Below are 27,579 nucleotides of genomic sequence, written 5' to 3'. Positions count from 1 at the left end.
TATAGAAGACAAAAAAAAAATTATTAATAAATGACATGACTTTTCATCCGTGTGGTTCTCATTCCATCTTTTCTGTTGGGTACAGAAGGATTCCGGTTCCAGAAAGAACTGACGTTTTGGGAACCCTAAAGCATCCATAAGAGTTCTGGGGGAGTGAGACAGATGAAGTTCGATTGAGTACACTGGGTAGAGGTCCAACTCTCACAGCCTGGCGGCAGCCCAACACCCAAAACCAGCCGTCTTCCAGGCCAGATGCAGCTGGACTGTTGGCAGATGGCCAAAGCGAATGGTGGTGATGTGCCCAGTTCACAGCGTCCCTCCATAAGAATGCTGGGACAAAGTGGCAGGGCTGGGCCCCAGAGCATCTGGAGCCTGACAGCTGTGGCCATTACTCCTCTTGGTTTCAACTACTGCCTGGAGCTCACGAATTACTGGCTGGCAAAGCATTTATTAAGCTGGCATTTCTCAAAAGGGGTTTTTAAAATAGTTTCAGGTGTGGTGCAACTACCACTCAAGGCTACTAGAGTAAGGCTTGTCGGGGGTGATGAAGCTCTTTCTCAGACTCCTTTCTCTTTTCCTCTCATCCTCCTTTTCACCCTAATGGTATCTCCTACCCATCTCCATTACTCTTCTATACTCTGCATTTACATAATTTCATGGAAAGACATAAGTCACCAACTTAATATATTTGCAATGGAGACAAAGGCAAATTTCATTTGGAAGTATTGATTCTGTTTTTATGACACCCATCAAAGTTTGTGTTATATATTTCAATTTGTCCTGCTGTAAAAGTGTGGCAAAAGAGGGGTGTGTGTGTGTGTGTGTGTGTGTGTGTGTGTATGGATGGGTGGATGGATGGATGGATGGATGGATGGATGGATGGATGGATGGATATCAATATATGAACAACTACCACATATTAAGCACTGTGTGAAGTCAGGATGTGGCTGCAGAAGGTAAGTGTAAGGCACATGAGTGGTGGTTTAGAAACTACTGTGTCCATTCTTGAGTTCCAGACTTGCAAAATCTGGCCTCAGAATATGACTAAGGAGAGAATCATCCTTCAGTTGGAGGACAAATGAGAAGGCTAGTTGAAGGAGTTACTTTTAAATTAGGTCCCAGCCCACCTCACAGATGTTTCAGTGAGTGTCATTACTTGCAGAAATACCTTAAGCAAATCACAAATTACAGATACTGCTGCTTTACAGCCCAAGCAGTTCCACCAAGTCCACTCGGGGGAGGACAGGAAGCTATTTGTGGACACCTGAGTCATTCCACACTGGCCTCCTCCGACCTTGAGCCATTTCTCTGGTTTACAGAACTCAAGGTATTGCAAGAAATCCTGAAGCAAAATGTCAGCTCTTCTAGACCCAGCCACGCTCTAGTGGAGGTCTCATCTACAGAAGACATCTAGTGACCCTCCCCAAGCCCAGCACATTCAACACTTACTGGTTCTTAGACTCATGCATATTGGCTGTCAGCATGCTCTGGTAAAAAGCATTCTTTGGCACCCACTCTACCTAACTTAGAATCTTGACTGTCTGTAGATCTGTAGTTTCATTAGACTCACCTGAACTTTCTATGCCTCACTGTCTTCATTTTAGTATGACTGTAGACCTCATAGAGTTCTCACAAGGAGTACATGAGTTAGAAAATATAAAGCTATTTAAATACAGCATCTAGTGTAATCAGTGTGTAATTCTCGTCTATTATTAGTAATCAGTAGTTTACCCAAAGAGCTTATATTTACTATCATTCCCTTCACCTGATAAGGAAAAAAAATTTATCTTAATGTTCCAGATTTCATGACCCCAAATGAACTGTGGTCTTTCTGGCATCATGGGCACCTCTAGTTTTCCACTGGAATCATGTTTTGGTGCCTACCCACATGAATGCATCACATCATTCAGGAATGAGCCATCCATGAGCAGAAACTATGCTAAGCTGCCCTTGTGTTTTCTGGCTGAACTTCATGGAGGGCTCTGTTTTTCATTCTCAGTGGACTATGTTTGAGAAAGCTCAGGACTTAAATGCAGCTTGGGTGTTAATCCTTATTGTTTTTCCTTTCCTGGTGGCTTAAATTGTGTGAAGAAAGAAGATATAATTCTTGCCAACCTGTAAATTATTTGCCAAGTTTGAATTTCTATTCCAAATCGAACATAAATAACCCAATTTCTTTGCCCAGATCTCCTTGTAAAACTGGCCAAAATGTGTCTTTAATCAGACAGGAACTGACTGTCCTTTTAGAAGAAAAAAAAAATGTTAAGCTGAGACTAATGAAACTTTGAGACTAGTTTAACTATTCCCAGAAGATCCATATGTACATGGTATTTTTCAACACAGTTTTATAAATAAAGTACAATTTGAATACCTCCCTAATATTCTATTATGCAGTTATTCCATATATGCCATTTTAAACCCAACTCTTAACCATTTATAAAACATGCAGGTGTTTTTATAATTTCTGACCACCTGTGGTATATATTTCTAAGATGCTTAGTCAGTAAAATCAGTGGTAAATATTCTTAGAGATAAGATCTTTGTTCACATCTATGTCAATTCTTTTAGGGTAACTCATAGATATGATGTTGGCATTTCAGGTACCAATGTGTTAAAGGTTCTTGCAGTGGAGTCACTGTGTGTTTCAATCAAGCATACTGGAAGCATACCTAATAAAAAAGATATAGGATTGAGGAGATATATATATGAAGTTAAAATATTTGTTTTTGGTTGGCCATTCAATTGTTAACTGTCAGATTGAGAGGTCAATAATGATGCTGAGCCATAACTGCTAAGTATCTATAGTTTGAACTTTGCAAAAACTCTGTGTAGAAAAATATTATATAATAATTATCTTTAACTGTGAAAAATATGGAAGTTGAATTACATAGTTGCACCAAAGAACATGAATAAATCTAGCTGGTGCTCACCTGCAAGCTTTGTCCCTATTGGTTAGCTTTTATAATGCTGAAGGTGCTGTACACACTACCAAAGAAAAAACAAAATCATCAATCTCACCCAACTGTGAACACTACTATAAAAATAACCTGCCTGGTAAGATACACCCACTTGTGAAATAGTGGTGTGAATGTTATGGGAGTAATCAACCACTTAAAAAATTGTATTAAAGGAACACTTCATGAGATGAAACCGAAACTTTATGCTGCCAATGGAGCTAAGAACCTGTGGACTCTTGTTAGTGAATATTAATAATTAATATTCTGTCATGTATTTAGCAAGACCTTATTTATTAATCAATACTCTCCCCAGTGCTCATACATTGGTACTGTAATTCATTCAAAGCTGAGCACAGAGGTGAACAAAATAATGAATCTATTATCCCACTTCATTTTATCTTCTCCCACTCAGGGTCCCAGGTACTTGCGTTATTATCTTCTCTGGACTCTGTCCATCCCTCTTCTCTCTCACCTTCTCCTTTCTCCCTGATCTTGGGCCTCACAACCTCCCAACTCTACCCCCTCCTCTTCTGCCAAATCCCAAGCTACAGCATTTTTATTAACCAATTAACTTTAAAGTAGGTGGAGCAAGGTTTACAAAAAGAAGGGACCTGGATATGTGAGAATGTGCTCCTCTGAGCAGGGACCAGATCTTAGGGGCCAGTAAGTAGCATTAAAATGCATGGCACCAGACCAAAGCCCAACAGATTCTAGAGGGAAAACTACTACTATTATCCTGCTAAGTGAACATAGTTACTAAAATGACCCGTGAATTATTATGGTCATAGGTCAGTGCATAGTTCAACCCTTATCAGAGAAGTTTCTCTTTTCAGTAGATTGCAATCAACACAGAGAACAATGTGTAGAGAGAAGAGATTTCAGAATGCTCAGCCCTAATTATGATGTGTATATCACACCCCTCCATAAGGTCTCTGTGATCTATGCTGAAGAGAGAGAAGGAAGGATGTAAAAGCCAGGAGTGGTGGGTGACTTCATAGAAACAGTGTTTTCCACATATAACAGCAAAGATGCATCCACAAACTCGTGGTGATTTCGACAGCATGCACAAAACCAGCACAAACTAAACCTAGGCAAAAATCCCAGCATAGTGGAGACAAGGTTTACACAAAGTCCCACTCGCAGCTGAGAGGCTATTGGTGTTTGCTTGCTGATAAGAGAGAGAAAGTCTGTTTTCTTAAATGATATGATATTGGCCACACTCAAGAGTAGGCCCCCTGACCAGGAGTAATTGGCTGACAGAGAGAGAGAGAGAGAGAGAGAGAGAGAGAGAGAGAGAGAGAGAGAGAGAGAGAGAGAGAAGAGGTGGGGATGGGGAAGATCTGAAAGAATTTGGGGGAACGAAATGAAATAAAAAATATGTTGTGTACAATTCTTAAAGAATTAATAAAAACATAAAGATATTGACATGCGTACTGGGAACTTTTTGCATTAGAAGAAAGAAAAACGGATCTCTGTAATTACAAAACAAACAAAAGGCAGTGACATATCCTTCTCCTATAAACACTTATTGACTGATACTAGGATTTTTTATTGCACTGTATAAAAAATTTTTCTAGCTACTATAGTATGGATAAAAATGGTCCTTCCTGATAGCTTCATGTCTTTGAATACATGCAGTGTAGTTTGTGGACCTGTTCAGGAAGTACTAGAAGGTGTGGTCTTCTTGGAGGAGGTGTGTCAGCAAGCTTTGGCGCTTCAAAAGCATCCTTCCCTCCCTGGTGCACTCTGTGCCTCAGCTTCTGTGGGTGTTCCGCTGTTCTTGCTGCCACGCCTTTACTCTACCATCGCAGACTTTAGCACTCTGAAACCATAAGCCGAAAGTAAACTTTCTTTTATAAGTTGCTTTTTGTTGTGGTGTTTTATCCCAGCGATGGAAAATTATCAATTTCAGGTATCGTGTCCTTTGTATTTGGTCTTTGGGTTGAAATGGAGATTACAAATAGAGTGTTGCCTTTCATAGTTCGCCAATCTTTCTTCTGGAAGTGCCTCGAACAATTAATTTTAGTAGAAGCATTTTAAATATCAGTCTTCTTGGCAGTCAGAATCTTCTTTATTGATAACACCTTATTATTCTTTTAAAGTATCTTTCTATTGTTTCTCCTTAGGGTCTCTGTGTCATGCCTGCGCCACCGAGGTACCGAGAGGGCGAGGGGCTGTGGATTTAACTCATGCACACACACACAATAACACAGTGGGTCCTTCATGCTAAGAGAGCAGCAGCCACAGCAGCAGCCGTGGCAGCGGTGTATTATTCTCTTTCCCAGAGTTCCAAAGAGCCTTCTTATAGGCAGCCAAACAGGAATCCTCCTCCCAGGTGAAATCCCTCAAGAGGTAATCGCACACAGGAGGACAAGTCTCGAGGAAGGGAGGGGAGCATTCTCAGAGCAGTAAACACGACTAGCTAACCAAGATAAACACAGACGTGGAAGCTGCTAGAAACAGGACATGAAACAGCAAGACAGGCAGGCAGCCCGGTCGGGCCTGGTTCCTACATCTCTGGTTTGAATAAGCAGAGCCCACCTTTCATCCTGATGCCAGGAGAGCTGCCTGTCTTATCAAGCCAGTGAGATCAGTCCGAGGTCATCTGACAGCACTGTGAAGAAGCAAGTGCTACCTTTGCTTTAATATTCTGTGCACAATAACAGTTATCCAGGCTATAAGAAGCACAAGATCCAATTAGTGTATTTGGGGGAAGACTTCACAAGAAATGCATATTAAAATGAGATTCAAAGACATAAGTAAGAATGCATGTAGGAGAAACATCAAAACTGAATGTCATAATACATCAAATAGACCTAATGTATATCTGTAGAATATTGTACCTAAGCAAGAAAGATATACATAGTACTTAGCAGCCTATAGAGCCTCTAAAAAAGATCACATCTTGGGGCATAAGCCAAATTTAGAAAAACTGAAATAATTCCATGTATCCTTTTTTACTATAATGTAATAGAGCTTAAAATCAATATCAACACAAACTCATGGAAATTAAATAACTTATTCATGAATGATGCAATGGATCAAAGACAAAATCAAGAAAGAAAGAAAATTCCTGGAATTAAATGAAACCACAACACAATAATACCTCTGAGAAACATGAAAAGTAGTCCTAAGAGGGAAGCTCATAGCTCTAGACAAATGAACTATTTTTTGTTATTTTTTGTTTTTTCCTTTTTATTATTTTTCTTTTTTACATATACATTTATATTATCACACATATATACAATAAACTACCTATAGCAAGAAGAACTATGAAACAATCAGGAATTGTATAAATGCTATATTCATAGTGTTTTGGCTATTTGCATTTGGCAACCTCGAAGAAAACATCTTTCCTATCTTGGTGCATCTAAAATTCTGAATGTAAATCAATATCTATCATATCTCATCTTTATAGCTTCAGTTCTTCTAAATAGGAACATAGAACCTTGGTAAGAACTAACATGCCACACTAAGAATGAACTTGAATTCTTCTGTAGCATTGTTTCAGTTGATATATACAATTCTATAAACGTTGAACACCGAAAATCCAGAAAGTAAATGATTATGGTAAATACAACTTGGATAACATCTAAATATATTTAATTAACATAATTCACGAAATGCTATTGAGTAGTTCTCTAAAGTTGTGAAGTTTTTGTCCTATTGCTCATAAAGTTTTACATGGTAAAATAGTTGTTAGCACTCCCAGCACTCGGGAGGCAGAGGCAGGTAAATTGCTGTGAGTTCGAGGCTAGCCTAGTCTACAAAGTAAGTCCAGGACAGCCAAGACTAACACAGAGAGACCCTGTCTTGAAGAAAAAAAAAAAAACAGAAGAAAAAAAAAAAGAAGCTTTGTACAGCTGAAAATTAAGAAAAAATATACTGCTCATCTCAGAAAATGGTGGTCATATAATTTTATGTATATGATGAATAAAATAGTTTCTAGACCTTTCTTTTTAGAAAGTATTTGAATCTCTCTATGAGCCACCTTTAAATAGAATATGTACCATTATTATGTCCCTCAGATGTAGAATACTTGCTTGACATATACAAGTCTGTGAATTATTTGAACCATTCTTATCACTGATTGTGTGGGGAAATTTTATTAGTTGTCAATACACTATAATTTTTTTACGATGTGAATTCATATATTTTCCTATTAAAATATGTTCCAGGGCTAGAGATAGTTTAGTGAGTGAAGTCAGTCATAAAGCCTAACAATCAAGAGGAACTGTGTTTGATTTCTGGTACCCATATTAAAACTTTCATGTGGTTTTAATGCCAGAGTGAGAAAAAAGAAGACAGAACATTCTCCAGGATTCATTGGTCAGCCAGCCTAGTCTCCTTGGTGTGCACCATGTCCAATGTGGACTCAGATAAGCCATTGATGACTCATGAGAAATGACATTGAGATTCACCTCTGCCCTTTACACAAATGCTAACAGATATGCACATAACCACATATATATATATATGAAACATGTACATGAATACCACATACATACATATATGCATACATGCATGCATGCACGCATACATATGTGCTCACACATATTAAATCAAACTGGTATATGCTTCACTTGATACTATTGACAGTAAGATGTCCTCAGATGCACGTTCACTGATGGCATCTCGTATATACTCTGATCCTATCATAGGGTGCTAGACATCCTCTGCTCTCCATGACTCAATCTGTAATGAATCTCTTGTCTTCAAACCCAGTATGATATGGAAGACTCATACATATTCCCAAGATTGGCTGCCGGCCTGAGATAATAGCCTTGACCTCTCTAGTGGAGGTGTGTGTGTGTGTGTGTGTGTGTGTGTGTGTGTGTGTGTGTGTGCATGCATTACATTCTGAGTGCAGTTTCCCCTCCCTCTTTTACTCCCAATCTCTCCCCTGTCACCTCCCTTTTTCTCCTCCTTCTTCTCCTCCTCCATTTCTCTTCAGAAAAGGGCAGGCCTCCCATGGATATCAACCAGCGATAACATGTCAAGTTGCAGTAAGACTAGGCACTTCATCTCCTATTAAGGCTAGAGGAGGCAACCCGGTAGGAGGAAAGGGTCCAAAAGGCAGGCAACAGAGTCAAAAACAGCCCCTGCTTCCACTGTTTGGAGTCCCACAGGAAGAGTCCGAACTGGTCATCTCCTGTAACCTTATTGTAGATGTGGTTACATTGGGACACTAATCACCCCACAAAATTGTGACCTACAATTTGTCCTGTCTACAAGATGTACTAGAGTAAATATGGTGCGGAACTTGTGGGAATGGCCCAATAACTGACCTAGCATGAGACCCATGCCGTGAGATGGAGCCCAGCCCTGAACTACGTGGAAGGCCAAAACCCAAAGGCAGGTTTGCCCACAGTCCTAGGATAGAAAATTATTCCTAATTATATTCCGCTATACTCATAGGTTGGCTCATAGCACAATTGCCATCAGAGAGGCTTCACACAGCAATTACTGAAGACAGATGCAGAGACCCACATTCTCTGCATTAGGTAGAGCTTGAAGAATACTGCAGGAGATGGGCGGGAAGATTTGTCAGCAACAGAGGGGTCAAAGGCACCACAAGAAAATCCACACAATCATCTAACTTGGGCTTATAGGAGCTCACAGCAACTGAACAGCAACAAAGGACCTGGCATGGGACTGGCCTAGGCCCTATACACATATTTTACAGTTGTAACTTGGTCTAGTATTTTCTTTCTTTTTTAAAGCAATTTTTATCGTATTTCTTTTTTACATATATATTTATATTATTACACATAAATAAAATAAACTGCATAGAGCAAGAAGAACCACAAAAAGTCAAAAGTTATATAAATGTTACATTCATAGTGTTTTGACTATTTGCATCTGGCAACTTTGAAGAAAACATCTTTCCTCTTTGGGTGAGTCTAAAATTCTGAATGAAAATCAATATCTATCATATCTCATTTCTATCAACTTAAAACATCTATTGAAACCTAAAAACGTCTTAACTCCTAAACAATTATGCTTAATTGTAAAACTAAATTATCTGTTCTTCAGCCCCATCAGAGACTTGAGAAGGAATAAAATTAATTACCTGAGTAAACTGGAAGTGCCGGTTAGCAGCTTTCAAAATGAAGATATGATCGAGACAGTTTTCTGCCTGAACAATCACCCAAAACTCTCTATAACATTGGAGCATCATCTTTAGCCTTTTGGCCCAGTATATCTGACAGACATATTTGTGAGGCAGGAAGTATTGAGGACTTGCTTACCCTATCTTGGTAGAGTTTGGCCATCAACTTCACCTGCGTTTAAGCTTGCCCATTTGTAGGCAGAATTCTGTCTGTGTCAGAACTGAGGACATTTTGCTCAGTGGCTATTTTGCCACATTTGAAGCCATCTCCATAAAGAGATTCTTTGATACTCATCATCTTCTTTGAGGTAGGCTGGGTGTTGTCAGGAGTTAGCCTGTCTTCTTGTCCAAGAATCTTTAAAACAATAAAAGCATCTTCAAATGCCATATTCTCTAGGTCTCTGAAGCTTTTGAAGACCTTATCTAACTATTTTACCTTATCTATCTATAGAATCATATCTATCTGTTAAACCTAGGATGTATATTCTTGTTCTAAAACTAGACTAGTAATTGGTATGACCATGATCTGATCAACTAACAATTAGCTTGTATTACTTAATTATCCTAAACAGCCTGAAATTCCACTTTCAAGGTACCAGAAGTAAACCTTGTATTGTAAGGGCACAATATCTCATATTACAGTATAAATATGTATAATGTATGTGAAGAATATTTTTGAATTTGAATTTTATACCAATGTATCAAAATTAAACATTTGTATCAATGTACACAATTCTATACTAATGAATTAAAAATAACCTTACTTGTAACAATTAAAGCCTTAAGCTGAGGAGTAGAGTTGATAATCTACTTTTTGTCCTATCATTCCTCAATATTTCTATATCCTCCCTTCTTTCTTTTCAACCCCTATCTCCATACCTACCAAAGAAAGATAAAGGAAAAGAGAGATATTCCTGAGTCCAACCTTGTTTTCTCTCTGAATAAGACCAACAAATGTACTTATAAAAACTTAGAAACAATTGACTTAATGCAATTCAAGAATTTGGAAAAACGAGATCAAACTAAACCAAAGCTGAGTAGACATGAAGAAATAACAGACTTCATAGCAGAAATTAATGAAATAGACTCAAAGAAAGCAATGCAAAGAACCAGTGAATCTAAAACTTGTTCTTTAAAAAGATAAACACGTTAGAGCCACCCCCACATCCTTCCAGAAGGCCCTCCGTCCCCACTCACCCCAGGTCTGATCTCCACCCTCATTTCTCTTAGTGGGGGAGATGGATAGAAGAATCTGGAGGGGACAGGGGCTCCACAAGAAGACCAACAGAGCCAACTAATTGGGGCCCAAACGGACTTGCAGAGACTGAAGCACCAACCAAGGACCATGCACAGACTGGACCTAGGCCCCCTACACAGATGTAGCAGATGGGCAGCTCAGGCTTCATATGGGTCCTCTAGTAAGGGGACCAGGGACTGTCTCTGACAGGGGCTTAGTTGCTTTCACTTTGATCACTATACCTGGGCGGGGTTGACTTGACAGGCCACAGGGTAAGAGGAAATGCTTGATCCTGATGCAACTTGATGAGCTGGTGTTGGTGAATAGGGTGGGGCTCCCCTTTTCTGAGGAATAGGGGAGGAGGGACAGGCAGGAAGGAGGGAGGGAGGGGCCTACGATCAGGATATAAGGTGAATAAATAAATAAATAAACAAATAAATACATTTTTAAAAAGATGAACAAGATCAACAGACCTTTGTCCCAAATAAACACAAGAAAGAGAGGATCCAAATTAATGGAATCAGATGAATGGGAAAGATAAGATAGAATCTAAAGAAATTCAGGATATTGTAAAGGAATACTACACTCCTTTAAATTAGAAAATCTAAAAGAAGTAAATTAAATGTCTGATTCATCCGAACCACCAAAGTTAAACCACAAAGAGATGGGCTACTTAAACTGACTCATAACATATGAGGAGATCAAAATAAACCTTCTAAGCCAGGCGTGGTGGCACACACTTTCAATTCCAGTGCTTGGGGAAGGCAGAGGCCTTCTGTGAGTTCTCTGTGAGTTCGAGTCCAGCCTGGTCTACAAAGCAAGTCCAGGACATCCGAGGCTACTACCAGGACCAGGAAAGGACACAACATAGAAAGAAAAGTACAGACCAATGTCCCTGATGAACATGGATGCAAACATCCTTAATAAAACAGTGGCAAACCATATAGAGACATATCCTAAAAAGGTTAGCTATCATGACAAAAAAATTAAATAAACAGTGCTATCTCAAGAGTGGGATAATATCTATCCCATGAGTAATTGACACCCAAGAAGCAAAGAAAAAGTGTAAGAGAAGAGAGTTTATTTGAAAAGAATTTGCAAGAACCTTTCAAAAGCTGATGATAGACATTGAACCACAAACCCAGGAAATTCAATGAGCTCCAAACAGGAAAAAAAATGTATTCCAAGTTCAAAATGGCCAAGCAAGGAAAGGCGAAAGATAAAGATGCACATTGTGAAAATATTTTTTTAATGAGAGTAAAATAATTTCAGACATAATTAAATTTTCTGAGAAACTCCATCTCCAGCAGAACTGAACTAAGCAATTTACCACCACAAAAAGTGAGACCATCACTACAAACTCTCAGGTTTTTTTTTTTTCATGTCAGCGATGGAGTGTATGTGCCTGAGGTGTGCGGGACAGGGCATATGTGTCACAGCATGAGTGTGGAGGCCAAAGCAAGTCCTCTTCACTCTTCCACATTTATGTGGGTTTTTGGAGATCAAAGTTAGGGTATCAGGCTCATGTGGTAGCCATCTCATAAGCCCATATTCTCAGATATTAAAAGACTAATAATGTATTATTACATTTTATGCCAATAAATTTAGTAAGGTAAATTACAAAATTTTCTACAAAGAGAAACAGAAATTTTGAATGGTCTTATATTTCTCCTTAAAACTTGGACTTCTGACAAAGATCTTTACTTAAGAAAAACAGACATATATATTGATATAATCAGTTATATCAAATACTCAAGAATGAAATGTTAATGCCATTCAAACTCTTCCAGAAAATAGGGACAATTTTCAATATCATATACAAAGTGAATATGATAAATACAACCTCACAAAGATATAACAGGAAAATTCCAAGCTGATACTCCTTATGATATAGACACAAAAATCTCTTAAATATATTACAGTCTAATACAGCAACATATAAAGAGAATAACAGAGTTTGATCTTAACTATCACTCCCCAAACTCCAGGGCTGCACTGTTAGGTGTGGTAGAATTGTTGCCAGATGCATGCCTAACCTTATGTCATGGGAGATTTGATCTTGAAGAGGTTACAACATCCTCTTCCTCTCCCTCCCCCTCCCCCTCCCCCTCCCCCTCTCCCTCTTCCTAGAGTTCCACAAGAGCACCAAACTAACTACACAACCATAAAGTATAATGCAGAGGACCTAGCTTGGCCCCATACAGGGTCCGTGATTGTCACTTCAGGCTCTGTGAGCCCTTACTAGCTGCTTAGTTGATTCAGTGGACTATGTTCTTGGGATGTCCTTGACCCTTCCATATAGCTAGAATTTAAGGGAACATTTCACTTTATTTCTTTAATATTTAAAATTTTTTACATATACATTTAAATGTAAATTTATATGTATATATATACTTATATACATATAAAATAAACTACATACAGCAAGAAGAACCACAAAAAATCAGAGATTATATTAATATTACTTCATTGTGTTTGGCTATATGTATTAGGCAACCTTGAAGAAAACATATGTCCTATCTTGGTGCATTTAAAATTCTAAATGTAAATTAATATCTATCATATCTCATCTCTATCAACTTAAAACACCTGTCTAGACCTAAAAACATCTTAACACCTAAACAATTATGCTTAATTGTAAAACTAAACTATCTGTTTTTCAACCCCATCAGAGACTTGAGAAGGAATAAAATTAATTACCTGAGTAAACCGGAAGTGCCAGTTAGCAGCTTCCAATGTGAAAAAAAAATGGCAGTTTCCTGTCTGAACAGTCACCTACAACTCTCTATAATAGTGGAGCATCATATTCAGCCTACTGGCCCAATGTATCTGACAGACATATTTGTGAGGCAGGACTGATCTACTGAGGACGTGTATACCCAGTCTTGGCAGAGTTTGGCCATTGCCTCTCCCTTCATCCAAGCTTGCCCATTTTTAGGCAGAATTCTATCTGTGGCAGAAATGAGAACATTTTGCCCAGTTGCTGCTTTGCTACATTTGAAGCCATCTCCATAAGGAGGTTCTTTGATGTTCATTATCTTCTTTGAGATAGGCTGGGTGTTGCCAGGAGTTAGCCTGTTTTATTGTCAAAGAAGCCTTAAAAAAAATACAAACCTCTTTAAAGGCCATATTCTGTAAGGTTTTTGAAGACCTTATCTAACTATTTTACCTTATCAATCTACAGAATTATATTTATCTGTTACACCTAGGATGTAATTTCTTGTGATAAAAATAGACTAGTAATTGATATGACCATGATTTGATCAACTAACAGTTTACTTGTATAATTTACTATCCTCAACAGCGTGCAATGAATGGAAGCATTTTCTTAATTGAAGTTCCCTTAACTTAAGTTTGTGTCAAGGTGACATAGAACTAGCCAGCACAGTTGACGCCTTATTAACTTAACACATAAAAAAATCATTGTAAAATTACAACCTTCCCTTTCTTGTTCATCCTTACGAACCCACATTTATATCAACATCACAATATAAAACATTTTACAAACTTAAAAGTCTCACAGTGTTACGAATTCAAATACTTTAAAAATCCAGTCCCTTATAAGAAAATCCAAAGTCTTTTTTAAAATTGAAAGTCTCTGACTACGAGCTCCTATAAAATAAAAAATAAGTTAAATACTCTCTTATTTCGAAAGGTAAAAAGAAGACCACAGTGAGATCAAAGCAAAACCAAATTCCAACAACGTAAATAACTCAATGTCCAAAGTCGAGGTAGTGTTCACTCACAGTCCTCTGGGCTCCTCCAAAGGGCCTGAGACACTTCTCTGTCTCTACCCTCTGCAGCACACACAGCATGACTTGTAAGCTCGGGCAGGCTCCACTCCACTGCTGCTGTTCTTGATGGGCATTCCATGGTAGCAGCATCTCCAAAATATTGGGGTCCTCTGCTGCCACTGGGCTGCACCGTCACCAATAGTGTCTCCTAGAATCTCTTCATGATGCAAAGCCTCAACTTTTTTCTAGTATCTATCTGATCCTGGGACTTTCACTGCTACTCAGGCTGAACCTTCACCAATGGCCTCTTGAGCCTCTCACAGAGCCATGACTCAGCTGTCCCCCAAGACCCCTTTGCCCTCAAAATCAGTACCACCAGTGAGACTCTCACCAGCCTTGACTTGCAGCACAAGGTATAATATTGGCCACCTCTGAACACTGCTTGCATGTGTTGACTCTGAGAAAACATTTCCCAGAAGATTTCACCTCAACAATACCGGGCTCTCCTTAATCACCACTAATTTTTTTTAACTCCAGCTAACCAACATCAATTGTTGCAGTCAAGCACAGGTTTTACTCCAGGGGTTCTGTTCTCCTTTTAGTCACAGCTGATTCTTCAGCCCCAGCTAGCCAGAACCACAGAGTCTCAACTCAGGATAGCAAATAGCCCTGACAGTCTTCTGAGTGACTTTCTTTTTTCTTTCTTTCTTTCTTTGTGTGTGTGTGTGTGTCTTTTTGTTGTTGTTTTTTTCTTTTTTCTTAAAAAAATTAATTTATTATAATTTATTCCAGTTACATCCGGAACGTTATCCCCTCGGTTATATCTTTCTGTTCCACCCCTCTCCTGCCCTATCCCCCTCTCCTAGACTTCTGACAGAAGGCGACCTCCTCTACCACCATATGACCACAGCCTATCAGGTTTCATCAGTATAGACCGTCTCCCCTTCCTCTGTGTGCCACCAGGCCTCCCCACCAAGGAAGTAACCAAATCCGGGACACCATTCTGAGTGACTTTCAATCTTCCCTCTGGTACTTCTCAAGCCAGGCCTCTATCATCTACATTGCTTTCAGTAGTATAGTCGTTCAAGATCCCACATAAAACTCGCCAAGCTATGAACACTCAACGGCTTTTCTAGCCATAGTTCTGAAGTCCTTTCACAGTCCCTGCAAAAAGCAACATGATCAGGTCTGTCATAGCAATACCCCATGATGCTGGTACCAATTTCTGTCGCAGAGATACTATTGCCATGATGAGACACCATGACCACAATCATGCTGGGAAGGAAATGATATGTTCGGCTTCCACATCAAAGGTGATCAGTGTAGGCAGCCAGGACAAAAACAAAAACAGGGCAGGACCTGGAGGCAGGAGCTGAGGCAGAAGCCATGGGGGGATGTGCCTTACTAACTTGCTCCTTATGGCTTGCTCAGGCTGCTTTCTTATAGAGCCCAGAACCACCAGCCCAGGGGAGGGAGCACCCACAATGGGCTGGTCCCTGGCTGGGTCCTCCCTCCCCATTAATCACTAATTAATAAAAATCCCCAACGTGCTCCCCTGCAGCCCAGTCTTTTGGAGGCATTTTCTCAACTGAGGTTCCCTCCTCTCAGATGACTATAGCGTGTCTCAAGTTGTCATAAAAAAATTCCCAGTACAAAAGTAGAAAGTAAAAACTTTTAGTCTTCATGGAAAGTTTCTCCTCAGCCGAAGACAGTATTCAGCAACTATTCTCATGAGGTTTTATAATAGGAAAAAATGAAAGTACACAATAAAAACAAGAACAGCAATCAGCTCTAGGTTGGAGTGGAGGTGAGAAATATTGGAGTAGCAAATGAAGGAATTGCCTGAGGCACTGGGAACATTCTCTGCCTTCATTGGGAAGTATTTATACAGGCCTGTAACTGACAAAACTGAAGGAGTTGTCCACTTGGAAATGGATGTTTAGTTGTATATTATTTTTACTTTGACTTAAATTTTTTAAGCATGTATATGCGTGTGTGAATTTGTGTGCGTGAAGGCCAGAGGTCAACCTTGGGTGTCATGTTTAGGTGCTATCCACTATGGCTTTTGAAACAGTGTTTTTTTTCTGCCTGAAAGTCTGGGGATCTGCCTGTGTCCACTTGTCTAGGGTTGGAATTGTATGTGTATGCTACCATGTCTGCTCTTTTACATGTTTGGATTCGGGGATCAAACATAAGCCCCCATCCTTGCTGTTTCCTCTGTCCTGTCCTTTAACTTAAAATGTACTCAGAATATGCAAGTTCACTAGCAAGAAAACAAATACAGCTTTAAACTTAGTTAATATAAGATGCAACCATTTCTTCCCTGAGCAGTGAAGTTCTCAAATACAAGCCAATAGGACACCAGAATAGCAGCACCTAGAAAGAGAGTGGGCACACTTTTGTGAGGCATTTGGGATTTAGGAATTCCAGCTTCATATTACATAGATGATGCTAAAACAATTGATCAGTAATTTGTAGGTGGCCTCAGACTCCTTTTAGCTTCGGTCACTGAGCTGGCTCCTGGCCATAAGTACTCAAAACCACATGGACACAATGTTTGAGACATGATGCAAGTGTTTAATGGGCTCCCTGAAGATTATACATGGGCTACTGATAGCAAAGTAAGAAATGCTTCCCCGAGCCAGGCCAGGCAGAGAGAGTTAAGGAGAAATCACACGAGGCAGCCATGTTTCATATACAGTCTCTCTAAAAACTGAATTTCACTTCCATAGGAAAACTTTATCCTCCAGTTTGTATGGCATTTCTAACTGAATAAAGCATGTCAAGTCCAGTCAAGCTTTCATTAATTTATCAATTATTTGTGATTCTTAAATAAGACTGGGTTCAGTGATTCTCGCTGGAAAAAAAATGTACCCACTCATAAATCCAGATCTCCTTTATTAAGAGTATCCATGCCTCTGAACCAGTTGGCAGGAACAACTGTCTCCCTGACCATGATATTTAATTTTTTTTTTTTTTTTTTTTTTTTGTGGCCGGAGAGATGGATTAGTAGTTAAGTGCCCATGTTGTTCTTGCAAAGAATCCAGGCTAATTTCCCAGTGCCCACATGTGACTTACAACCATCTGTAACTTCTGTTCGAGGGGAGCCAACAGCCTCTTCTATCCTCTGAGGGTGCCAGGAACACACGCGATGCACATTGGAACGCGAAGGCAAAGAGCTCATTCATATAAAATAAAATAAATGTGTCTAAAATAATTTAAAAGGTTTCTGGAGATGGAAAAGGAGGTTAGGGTTCTAGGGACGTCTACAATATATATATGTATGTTTCGACACAGGGTCTTATTGTAGCTCTGATTGGCGTTGAACTCACCATGCTCCTGAAGATGACCTTGAATTTCTGATTCTCTTCCCCCCCACATCCCAAGTTCTGGGACTATAGGTATGTTACCATACCCATCTCCACAGTTTGGGTTTTTGACAGATGTGGCAAATCATCTTTATGTTGTTACTAATTGATTTTTTAAAAATGTTTCTGTGATCTCAAACCTTTGGCCTCTTTCTGCTTAGAGCGTATGTGAAGTGTACAGTCCGACCCAGTTTTCCCTGTTAATGACTGTGATGTTCCCCATTTTCTTAAGAGCGGAAGAAAACATTCCAATTTCTTAGTGAATATCATCTATATGGCCAATCTGTTTTCAAACCTTTTGAAGAAAGAATCTCTTTAAACTCAGCATATCTCAGAGCACTGCATGTTTCTTCCTTTTCACACCCTGCCTCCTTATTATAGCTGCTAGATATTGGCAGGAACAAATTTCTTCAGCTATTTTTGCATTACATTGTCTAAATACTTTATTTTTGAGGGCCCCCCTTTTCCCTTACCCATCAACTTATAGCATCTGTAAAAATAAAACATGAAACTCCTTAAAAGCAATCAATCTGCAGCACATTACCGAATCTTTAATTATAGAAACAACTGTTCTCATGCTATTTAGATGGATTACTTAGTCATTTCTGCATGAATGTCTCTATCTGCTCTCAAAATGACCACCCACGGCGAAGTCCTTCTTTTTGAATTTGGTGTGGCCACAGATCACCTTGAAGCATCACCTCAGTGTGCTTCTCAAGGTGGCCCATGGCTCTTGCCTGTTCTTAAGAGTTACCTTATTCAGTTGTGATTATCCTGCCATACTCTAAGGGCCACATTCTTATGGGAAGTAGTAGCATCGCTTGAGGATGAGAGAATATATGATGTGAATAAGGCAAAAGAGAAAGAAAATGGAAAAATATATATATATATATAAATCTCAGGTAAGGAAGTGTCACAGTTTACCCCTCTCACTTTCGGCCAATGGCGCTTACACACGAATGCCCATCATTAGCAATAAAGGAGCTTAAAATATACTAGATTTGAAACGTCCATTTATTCATTTTATTCTTTGACTTTTCATAAATGCACACAATGTTTCTTAGGCATCTCCATCTCCCACTCCCTACTTCCAGCTCCCTTCCGATTTTCCCTGACTTACCTCCCTGTCAAGTTCATGTCCCCCTCCCTTTTATAAACCACTAAGTTAAATTAGTGATACATGTCCACTGTGTGGTGTTGTCCACTGAGTCATGGGCAGCCTACCAATGGCCATGCCTACCTCAACACAAGTGACTCTTCTTCACTCAGCAGCCACTTGCCGACAGTACCTCCCCAGTTAGGGGAGGAACATTGAAAGTCCTTATCCACTACGTGCTGGGATTTTTAACTGATTGGCTCATGTGCAAGTAACCAGAGCTGCTGTGAGTTCATTGTGAAATACCTATAGAGGCCAGCGTTTCACAACTTGCTGTCTTCCAGCAAGTACATTTTTTTCCACACCCCTTTTCAAGATGTTTCCTAAGCCTTTGGGTGTGGAGCCAATACAGAGGTTCCATCTATGACTGATACTCATAGTCACTTGTTCTCAGCACTTGAACAGCTGTGAGTACCAGGCATATTTAGGAGACAATTTGACAACATGACCGCATAGGAAAAACAACAACAACAACAGCAAAAACAACAAAACCCAAACAAACTGTTTTAGACAAAACAAAACAAACAAAAAAACTCAACAAAACAACAAACAACAGGTTCTCTTTTAGGGCCTATTATTTCTCTAGCCCTGGTATTTGATCACGTTAACAGTTGTTAGCATGAAATCTCTCCTGTGGATCAGGTCACAAATACACAAAAAGGGCAGTTGGCTATCCCCATAAACAGTCTTGCTATCTTTTTAACAATATAGATACATCTTGTCTAGCAGGTGCACACTGTAGCATTCAGGAGCCATTACTTTGTGGGACCATTAATGTCTTGTCTTCCTCGGCAGCTTTGAAAGTACTTGCTAGCACTCTGAAAGCTAGCCAACAAGTGGAGAGCTTCCTGGTCAGTTCAAGATTGGCTCCTCTATGCCCTGCAGCCAACGTCTGCGGTCCCCAAAGCAGCGGTGATTTCCTAGCTGGTTATGGGAGGAAAAGCAGAGCATTGGCAGCAGCCACTTGAGAAGCCACATCCTCTAGGAGCGGCGGTATTCATCCAGTCAGGACACTTCTGCTCAAACTCTTTTTAAAGTCATATTTTAGCTTAAAATCTATAGGGTTTCATCATTTTTTTTTATATCCGTATAGATCTTCTTCCCCATCCCTGCCACATCGCCACATGAACCTTTACCTCACAGCATCCTACCCCCACTCCAGAGACTTTCATATTACGCATGTTCTACTATGCTTTTTAATTGTATGTTTTACTTGGGTTGCAAGATCGTAGGTTCCCCTGTAGTTTCTTCATGCACACTTCATTTTGGTTAAGCCTCCTTTGACCTCATTTTTCTCTAGCGGCATCATTCCACTACTTTCTTCAACTTTTCTGCCTCTATTTTCCACCTCTTTACTTTCTTTTTTTTTTTTGTAATTTCATAGTTTCTTTTTATTCCTAGTTGTAGATAACTGCTAATACAAACGGAATACATTGTTCAAATTAAAAATTTCCTCGATTTCATTCATTTTCCATCTTTTTTTCTCCTTTATTAATTTATTCTTGTTACATCTCAATGGTTATCCCATCCCTTGTATCCTCCCATTTTTCCCTCCCTCCCATTTTCCCCTTATTCCCCTCCCCTATGACTGTTCCTGAGGGGGATTTCCTCCCCCTGTATATGCTCATAGGGTATCAAGTCTCTTCTTGGTAACCTGCTGTCCTTCCTCTGAGTGCCACCAGGTCTCCCCCTCCAGGGGACATGGTCAAAGGTGAGGCACCAGAGTATGTGAGAAAGTAATATCCCACTCTCCACTCTACTGTGGAGAGTGTTCTGTTTATTTGGGCACAGGGGTCCCTCTCAAACTAAGGCACCAGCCAAGGACAATACAGGCGGTAAACCTTAAACCCCTACACCTCTTTACTTTCATTTCACCTATATTTACCTATATTTTACTATCCTCCTTCTCCCAGTTCATTATCCGCAGTCCATGAACCCTGAGCTCTTGGCCCAAACTCCCTCTATCTCCCTAGCTCAGGCACGAACAGGCAATAGGCCAGACCCTGCGCTCCAGGCCAGCACTTCCAGTTCCCCTAGCTCCTGCCACTGACAATCATTCTCCAGACCCTGAGCTCCTGCCTCTACCTCCTCTGTCTCCTAAGCTCCTTCTGAACCCTCAGGTAAGCAGTGTCGGCCCTCAGCCCCTGCCCATCCTTCTACTCGTTGAGCTATGCCCAGATGCACAGGTCTCAGCGCAGAAACAAAAACAGTATGAATATCCAAGATACGTCTCCCCCCCATACTTCATATAGATTTATAAGTCTGCATGGAAAGTGTGATTCAATAAGCCTGAAATATATTCTATCATCTGAATATGTTTAAATATGGCCAGACATTTCTGGATACACAGCCCTGTTAGAATATGGAATCATGGATGCCTTCCAGAATCTGATTGGGTTACTTTTTAAAGCAATGCCACCCCAGTTCGTCCAGGCCTCTTAATAAAATGCCTTAGACTTGTTAACTTATAAACAACATAAATTCATAGCTAAGAAATACAAGACAAATATGTCATCTGAGTCTGTGTGTAGGGGGGACCTCTTCCTTGTGAATGGTACCTTCCATGTTCCCTCACATGATACAATTGACAAGTAAGGACCCTTAAGCCTGTTTTAATTTTCATTTTATGCCATTACAATTATTCCCTCTTCCACTTTCCTTCCTCTGACCTCTTCCACGCATGCATTTTACTCTTTCTCTAATCATAGCCTCTTTTTCTTTCATTGTTGTTGTATATATGTTGCATTTCCCCCCTTTTTTCTGAATATATAAATACTACCTGCTCAGTCTGTATTATGTTACATGCATGTATGAGACCTTAGGGCTGATCTTAGAAAAACCAATTTGCAGGCTCTTCCCTGGAGAAGACTATTTCTCTGACTGTCAGAATTTTTTAAAGATTTATTTATTTAATATATATGAGTTTTCTGTCTTCATGCACACTAGAAGAGGGATTCAGATTCTATTACAGATGGTTGTGAGCCACCATGTGGTTGCTGGGAATTGAACTTAGGGCCTCTGGAAGAGCAGTCAGTGCTCTTAACTGATGAGCCATTTCTCCAGCCCTGACTGTCAGAATTTTTAAGTTGTCTGTAGTTCTACATCTAGGGTTGAGGACCTGAGAGATTTCCCCCTTCCGTGTTAGCATGTCCATTGGTTAATTATGTTCAGGTCTTGTTTAGACAGCCATGTTGCTGAGACATCATGGATGGAGCCTTTCTGTATATTTCCAGGAGACAATCTCACAGCAAACTTCTTGTTCCTCTGGCTCTTAAAGTCTTTCTACCTCTTCTCCCAGAATGATTTCTGAGCTGCTAAGTGTAAGAACTATGTTGTAGATGTATCAGTTGGGACTGGTCATTACATTAGTGTTTGTTCTCTGCATTTTGATAGTTGTGTTTTTCTATAATGCTCTCCATCTGTTGCAAAGAGAACAGAGAAAGGAAGCAAAATTAGAAGTGCTCATCTGTGATGACTGTAAATCACAACAATGACCAACAAACATTGCACGATACCCTAAGGGTGCAATAGTGGCATGTGCGCTGTGGTGGTAACCAACAGCTCTCTAATTGGACTTATGGGTCATTCAACAAGAGAAAAACCATATCTGGTGCTGAAAAGCTCACTACCCAGGGCTAATGAAGCCATAGATCTTGGGAGAGAACTATGACTTTCTACTAAACCTATTACTATTTTACTAAACCAGCATTATTTCCTAACTACATTCTAAATAGCTATCTCAAATCTGTTTTTTATATCGTTTTGTTTTTATGAAACAGGGTTTCTTTATGTAGCCTTAGCTACCCTGGACTTGCTTTGTAGACCAGGTTGGCCTTGAGCTCACAGAGATCTGCCTGCTTCTGCCTCCCCCGGTGCTAGGATTACAGGTGTGCATCTCCTCAAGTCTGTTTTTAAAAGCACTACTCCCATTCTGCAGAGAACTGTTTTCCAAGGCCATACCTCCGTAACACTATCACACTGGGGATTCAGTTTCAACATACAAAATTTCTGGAGATGTAAACATGCATACCATAGCAAATACATATAGAAAACATTATATCAAACTTTTTTTTTCTAAATAAGGAAGCCTTACAACATAACTATGCTCCTTAGAAACACTCAATAGTTCACTCAGAAGATTTAGTTCCAACATTGGTATGTATTTGTTACATCTCTCATCACCTGACCTGATACTTCTAGGTGTGCTTTCTAGTTTCCCTTCATTTCTTTTAGCCTGGGCAAAGGCTATTTCTCTTTTCTTTTCCTTCCTTCCTTTTTTTTCCTTTTCAAGACAGGGTTTATCTTTGTACCCTTAGCTGTCCTGGAACTCACTTCGTAGACCAGGCTGGCCTCGAACTCATGAAGATCCACTGGCCTCTGCCTCCTGAGTGCTGGAATTAAAGGCACAAGCCACCACTGTCCAGCCAGCTGCTTCTATTCTTTCTATTCTTTGAAATCTAATTTTTAATTTTTTTTTTTTACATTTACTGTTTTAAAGTGAACACAGCATACTTCTGTTGTCATTTCTTTCTTCCTAGCTCCTTTTGCAGGAAATGTTACCTTTACCTGTTCTATCATAGATTTGCGGGTGTTGCTCTCAGCACACTTAACATTAGGATGGAGTGTTTGATTTAGGTGCCTTTCTGACACAAGATAAGAAGAGTGAGGCCAAAAATACGTTAGTCAGTTTTACATTCTAGTGATTAGACAGTGTCTATTCTATACCTAGTACTGAATAGATGCTTGTTAATTGACGAACTTTGAGGAACTGTAAGGCCTTGGAATGTTCCATTCAGGTAGGTAGAGATGGTTAAATAATGTCCTCTACAACACAGAAGCAAAAAGTACGCATGTGCTTTCTGAGAGACCAACCTTTTGAGCCTAGAGAGACGCACAGTGTCTTGACAACCATAATAGCTAATCTATGCTTCTCTTGTTTTTTTTATTATTTATCCCCCAGCTTTAGTAAAATAGATTATAGCAAGTTTCCCTTTGTGCGTGCTGTTCTATGAGTAGTCTAAGGCAGAAGGTTAAAATGAAACTGCCTCTTCCTATCCCCTGAGTTGGTAGTAATGTTTTCTGTTTTTTGTTTTTTTGAGGGAGGGCTCCATTATAGTAAAGATTAATAATTTCACTCATCATCAATTATTCATACTTATCTATTTTAAGGTTACTTGTGAAGTACGTGTCAGCAAGGTCAAACATTTGCTACCTAACTAAAGCCTTATTCCCTTCAAGAAAAAAACACAAGTTACAGCAATCAATAAGAATGACTATAAGGTCTTTTATCACCTATCAAACTATTATTATACATCCACACAAAACCATATTCACACTCACACACACACATACATAGCACATGCACAGGAATCTATGAGTAAATGCTTTCTCACAGAGACACTAATGCTTTATGCTAGTGCAGAAGAGTTCTGATGCTTCATTGGACATAAATCTTGGCAAACCCAGCTTAGCAAGGAGCAGTTACATGTGTTGCATGAAGCTCAGGCCCATTTACCTCTTTTGTTTTTGACATTTAATTTCTTCTGTACTGCTAGGTGGGTGGTGGTTCATCCATCGATATATTTAGCAACCTGTAACAAAAATTACTATAGTCTGAAAAGAGGAAGGAATAAATATTACTTTCTCTTATTACTGGAGAGGTTTTTTTTTTCTACTTTGATAGTAGTAGGTAAATCAGAATTCTTGTTTGTTTGGTTGGTTGGTTTTGGATTTTTGAGGTAGAGCTTCTCTTTTTAGCCCTGGCTGTCCTGGAACTCACTCTGTAGACAAGGCTGGCAGCCCCTGCCTCTCAAGTTCTGGCATCAAACGCATGCATCACCCCCACCCAGTGTATATCACAAATCTTAAACCCATACAATGAATTGTGGATCGGACTATGAGATCCAAATCCACCTTCTGGATAAGTTGGGGCATGTCGTCCATCATTGGAAGAATACATGAATGTTTATGACATATTACACTCTTATACTGGATCCCTGGACTAGGATCAGCTTTATAGTACCACTCTTGTGTAAACTAAGGCTCGTGAAAAGAAATGTTAGATGGCATATTTATGTGAGAAAAGCCAAAAGAAGTACAATGTCCATATAAAAAAATAATGGAAATTCTTTTCATTATTTCATAATGAGTGTCATGGTCCTGACAGATAAGGGTATCAGAACATGAAGAATGAGGGAAAGGACAGAATGATTCTCTGTGATGAAAACATGTCACAAAAGAAGAGAGCATGACAATCAGATGCAGAATATATGATGCTGTGAGATGTGAGTCTTGGAAACCATCATTCTAGACGTTTACTTCTAAACATAGTAATGCCTCAAATCTACCATTAATAACAACTATAACAATGCATAAAATATGTTTGAAGAAACAATAACACTTTTGAGCAGGTAATGACTCTGGGGAGAAAGGAAAGTGGCCAGTAAATTGAACCAAACTCATGGGAGCAAAATCAAGCAGAATTGTTTCAGTTTCCCATACTAAGAGGACACTAGTCGTCATCTAAGAGCCAAGAAAGATATGAGCCCTGGGCTCTCAGTTGTGCCTTGTGAAGAAATGAAAGCAAGCCAAAGTAGACAAGCCCTGAAAAATCTGAAATCTCAACTTGAATCATTAATTGAGATGACATAATCTCCACCATCAAATTTCTTCCTTTTTTTATATCTATTTTTCTTTGCTTAAATATTCCATGGGTATAAGCAAGCTATAAACTTCCCCCTGAAAATCACATTTCTTTAGGGAATTTCTGAGGCCAAGGTAAAATGAACCTTGAAGTTTCTACCTAGGCTATTTCGAAAACTCTATTGACAAAAATAAAACAAAACAAATTCTATTGCCTTATAACAACAGCATATGGAGAGTGATTTTACCCTGTTTTCACCTGCCCTCACATTCAAATGTAGGTCACAAGATCTATACAATGGAGCCAACTGCCAAACATTTTTAACTGGAGAAGAACAAGGGCTCTAGACATGTGATTATTTAAAATACTCCAACCATCTTCCATTGAACCACCCCAACCATGACTCTAGATAGCATTGCATAATGACAAAGAATCCATGCTGGGCCCTACCCATAATTCTGACAGACAGTGTCATTATCTGACAATTTTAAAAAATTAACTATTTTATAGAGTGATTCTGTTAGTAAATTAAGAAGAAAATGTTTTCTTTAGCTATCCATAATATAAGTAAGTGAATCGCCTCTGGGGTAAAATACCATCTCACATGGTAGTAGTTTGGTACATATAATGCTCAGTTTCATTAGCTACATCAAAGGCCAAACAAAGAGAAAGATGAAAGATAGTAATAAACCTATAGGTGATCCACAACTGGAGCTAGCCTGTTATGAACCTTAAAATATTTTTCAGTGATACAAAAAGGTAGATGGAAATATGGAAACTTTCATGATACAATGATCCTTTTAAGATAATCAAATGAAAACTGTAATAGATTGACCACAAATGAAGACACCATTTGTAAGCTTAGAAAAAAATCTAAATCAGTAGAACAAAACAGTTTAAGAACAGAAAATAAAAGACAAAAGAGAACAAAACCACAATAAAAATAAAAACAAATATATGGGAGACAGTATATGCACCAATTGTGTGTATACCTATACTAGAAAGTAAAAGCAGGGGGAAAGTGAAGTAAAAATTGTTGAGGATTTCCTAAAACCACTTAATGATATCAAACCACATTTAAACATCTATATTAATCCCAAGAATAACAAAAAAATATACTTAAAATATACAGTCAACCCCACTGTATTCTTTGACATCGCGGCCGATGGTGAGCCTTTGGGCCCTGTCTCCTTAGAGCTGTTTGCAGACAAAGTTCCAAAGACAGCAGAAAACTTTCATGCTCTGAGCACTGGAGAGAAAAGACTTGGATATAAGGGATCCTCCTTTCACAAAATGAGTCCAGGATTCACACGCCATAATGGCACTGGCAGCAGGTCCATCTATGGGGAGAAATTTGAGGATGAGAACTTCGTCCTGATGTATACAAGTCTCTTCATCTTGTCCATGGTAATTGCTGGACCAAACACAAACAGTTCCCATTTTTTAACTGCACTGCCGAGACTGAGTGGCTGGATGGCAAGCATATGGTCTCTGGGAAGGTGAAGGAAGGCATGAGCATCGTGGAAGCCATGGAGTGCTTTGGGTCCAGGAATGTCAAGACCAGGAAGAAGATCACCATTTCCGACTGTGGACAACTCTTAATTCTTTTGACTTGTAGGCATCTTACTCACCAGACCATTCCTTCTGTGGCTCAGGAGATCAGCCCCCACCCCATCTCCCCTGTAAATCTGCTCTCACTGAAGTTCTTTGGGTTTCAAATTGTCCTCATTCCCTTCCAAGTTTAGCTGGATTGCAGAGCTATTTTCTATTATTATTACGAATAATAAGTAAATAGAAAAAAATGACAAATGTAGTGAAGACTACATTCTGTAGGCTCAATTTTCTTAGCAAATATATATTATTATAAACTTATTAACTGAGAGCACTGCACTTATAACTCAACTAACCTAAACAATAGGAAAAGAAGATTAAAGAGTACAATAATGACACCATTAGGATATCAGTTCTAAGAAATGATTCTCCTGGTGTAATCAGCAGGATTTCTTCTCCTGGAACCTGGAGCAACCAGGACCCTGAACCTCAGCTGGAGCTCGGAGCTCTGAAGTCTTCCCTTGAGCAGTTCTCTCTAGGAGTGTCTCGAAGTGGAGTGATGAACAGCCAGAACTATCCCAAGTCTCCAAAGGCTCTGTCTCTTGTTTTTGGCTCATTTTTGCACCTCCTCTCAGAATTTGTTCAAGGATGTTTTTCAGCTGGTTAATAACCAATCTCCCCCACATGGTGGTTGTACTTCTAAGGAGATAAACATCACCTGCTCTCTCACAAGTCTTTTCTCATCCCCCACTTGTGATCTAAACAAAAAACATGTTTATCTCTCCTTCAGAATTCTATGCTTTGTTGTTATTAGGTAGTCA

The 27,579-nt window shown here is 39.4% G+C and overlaps 1 pseudogene across 1 annotated transcript; it reads left to right on the top strand.

The window, feature by feature from the left end:
- The first annotated feature begins 941 nt into the window (after positions 1–941).
- LOC311578359 (peptidyl-prolyl cis-trans isomerase A-like) lies at positions 942–26,952 on the top strand (annotated as a pseudogene). Its single transcript has 2 exons — positions 942–956; positions 26,309–26,952. The product of its transcript is annotated as a peptidyl-prolyl cis-trans isomerase A-like (transcript).
- Positions 26,953–27,579: the final 627 nt, after the last annotated feature.

This window comes from Acomys minous (genome assembly GCF_964271855.1).
Source record: "Acomys minous genome assembly, chromosome: 12".
NCBI lineage: Eukaryota > Metazoa > Chordata > Mammalia > Rodentia > Muridae > Acomys > Acomys minous.
Note: the sequence above shows the minus strand (reverse complement) of the source record. Positions and strands in the feature narration are given on the sequence as shown.